Here is a 2,824-nt window from a genome sequence, read left to right as displayed (position 1 = left end):
GAGGGCTCACTACCTTGGCAGGGATGGGTTTGGCATCAAGATCTACTATGATGACACCAAGCATCCTGAAATCCAGCTTCAACACGTTTCCATTACTGGGGCGTGAACATGCAGCTAGCCCAGCCCTGGTGCTGGGGTGGCCCTGTGCCTGGGGAGTGGCCAGCCCCTGCTGCAGGCCCCTGGACACTCCCTCTCCGTGCTGTAGAATGTACCTTCAGCACACAGTAGGGGCCCACTTTGGCATGCACCTGCCACTAGAGGCCCTGGGCATCACAGCCAACCATGGCCAGAGTTCCCATGGCCAGAACATCACCATCTTCTACAAGAACCAGCTCGACCTCTATTCCTACCTTGGGCCCAGAGGCAGAGCTCACAATGGGGTGTCCCTCAGGCTGTTCCTTGGCCGCCACCTGCCACGGGCTGCCTACCAGATCCACCGCAGCTTGGGAGCTGGCAGTGCTGGACTGGGAAGAGTAGTGTCCACTCTGGGCTTGGAACTGGGGCTACTCCCTCCCCCGGCTCACGCCCCCGGGTTTATCAGGCAGCCTCATGGGCTTGAGCACAACCGGTATTCCCCGACCTAGACCCCCAGGAGCAGCCCCACAGGTCTGTACTGGCTTTGAACAGCAGCCCGTGCACTGATGGAGGGCACACTGTGGCTGGGCCAGACACTGCAGCCCCATGGGCTCTGGGGCTTCTATCGCTTCCTGGCCTGTGGCAATGGCTGGCACAGTATGGCTTCCAATTACACGGGCCACTGCCACCCAGCCACCCCTGCCCACAAAACCCAACTGCTTTGGCTCTGGCCACCTCCGGAGCCCTGTTCCCCAGCATCCACCTCCCACCTAGGCTGCCGCCTGCTCACCACCAGGCATTTGTCCAATGCCACCTGGAGGAGGCCCTCCGTGTGGCAGGCGCTGGGCACCCACATCCCTGCCTGTCCTGGCCCATGCCTGCCTCACACACCAGAGCTCTGGGAGGTTCCTGTTCCAGGAGAAGTGCTGGCATCTTCATGACTCCCTGGTGGACACACTGGGACCCTATGTGATCAATGTGACCAGGGTGGCCACAGCCTGCAGTCGGCACGGTGCCACCGCTACGGGTGCTGTGCCCAGCGAGACCCAGGACCGCTGGAAGCCTTTCTGCACCTGCAGCCAGGTGGAAGCCTCGGAGCCTGGGAGGCCTTCAGCTACCCCTGCCACTGGGGCTGGGCAGACCCCACCTGCTGGGAGCCTAGACCTGAACTTGGGCCTGAAAACAGTACAAAGCCGGGTGTCACCTGCTGTGACCCTCTTGTCCCCACTGCCATTTCTCAGTCCTGGAGGATTCTGTCCCACTCTTGTTGTATTTAGCTTAGCCAGTCCTCCCAGGCACACACCCTACTTTTCATGGGATCCCTGGGGAGTGAAAGCGGCCAGAAAAAGACATTTACACCATTTCAAAGCAGAGGCCCTATGAGATTAGCTGATCCCTCCTAACAAGGAAGCAGCCCCAGAGAGAGACAGGGTTCCCCAGGGTCAGGGTTGCCAGCCCAGGGCTCTGTTCCTACACACCACTGGATCCGTGGAGACGTGGCAGGAGACCTGTCCAAGGGCAGGTGGGCCCCAAGATCTTGGCCAAGGTCTGTATGTGCTAAACTGTTATCTGTCCTTTGCTTGCATCAGAAAGCCACTTTTTCTTTCACACACACACACACACACACACACACACACACACACACACACAGAAGATCCACAATGACGAAGAAGCACCAGCGCGGATGTGAGAAACTGAGTCAGTGCGATGGGAAAGAACAGTTAGGAGAATCGTCAACAGCAACATCAAAAGGCCAGTGCAGAAGGAAAGGGAGGAGCAGAGAAAAAGAGGGAGCAGCCGTGAAAGGGGCAGGCAACTTCAAGGACAGCTTGAGGAGAACCCCAGAGCCCCGTCACCACTGCCCATGTCCCTCACACTCCTCGGTGGCTCCTGTTCTGGAGGAAGGAAGAGAACGCAGACGAGCCTGAGCCTCCCCAGGCTCTGAGCAAGTCTCACTAACAGGGCCCCAAATTCTCTGGCCCCTGTCCACACTAAGTCCTGTCTAGTTACTTTTGAGAGATCCTGAGGTGTCTTGCCTGAGTCACAAACAGCCCTTTGGTTCTATTTGAGCCCCTAGTTGATGTCAACTCTCCACAAAACCAAGAAAGGGCCAGACTCATTCCGACCATTGCTGCTGGCTGCCCTCCACGGGAACACTGTTGTCCATGCCAGGGTGCTAGCTGAAGAGAGCCCAGAGCAATTCCCTCTGGGTGCCGACACAGAGCCAAGTTCCCTGGAGCTCTCACTATGTCAAAGCAGCTCCTTGTGGCACTCCTGTCCCGGTCTGTGCTGTCCTCTGTCCTCTGCCACAGGCCTCAGTCCTAATGAAAGCGACTGCTTGGCTAGTGCCTGCCGCCCTCTCCACGGGGCTCAGATGAGGTCCAGGGGCCTGCTGGGAGGACTCGTGCTTGAAGCATATAGCATGCTGTTCTCCTGAACTCCCTTGTCCCCACCTCTTCTCTGAGCAAGTCTCTTTTGCGATGCACATTAACTATTTTTTTTAAATATGTGTTTTTTTATTGATTTTAGACCGAGAGGAGAGGAGAGGGAGAGAGAGATAGAAACATCAATGAAAGAGAAACATCGATTGGTTGCCTCCTGCATGCCCCCTACTGGAGATCGAGCCCACAACCCGGCATGTACCCTGACTGGGAATTGAACCAATACCTCTTGGTGCATGGGATGATGCTCAATCCACTGAGCACACTGGCCAGTCTACATTAACTCTTTCAGAGAAACACAGATTACT

The 2,824-nt window shown here is 56.8% G+C and overlaps 1 pseudogene across 1 annotated transcript; it reads left to right on the top strand.

The window, feature by feature from the left end:
• The first annotated feature begins 206 nt into the window (after positions 1 to 206).
• LOC307113448 (hyaluronidase-3-like) lies at positions 207 to 1,352 on the top strand (annotated as a pseudogene). The gene has a single exon. The product of its transcript is annotated as a hyaluronidase-3-like (transcript).
• Positions 1,353 to 2,824: the final 1,472 nt, after the last annotated feature.

This window comes from Cnephaeus nilssonii, assembly GCF_951640355.1.
Source record: "Cnephaeus nilssonii genome assembly, chromosome: 17".
NCBI classification, from domain to species: domain Eukaryota; kingdom Metazoa; phylum Chordata; class Mammalia; order Chiroptera; family Vespertilionidae; genus Cnephaeus; species Cnephaeus nilssonii.
The sequence above is the reverse complement of the archived record's forward strand: the minus strand, read 5'-3'. Positions and strand labels throughout refer to the sequence as shown.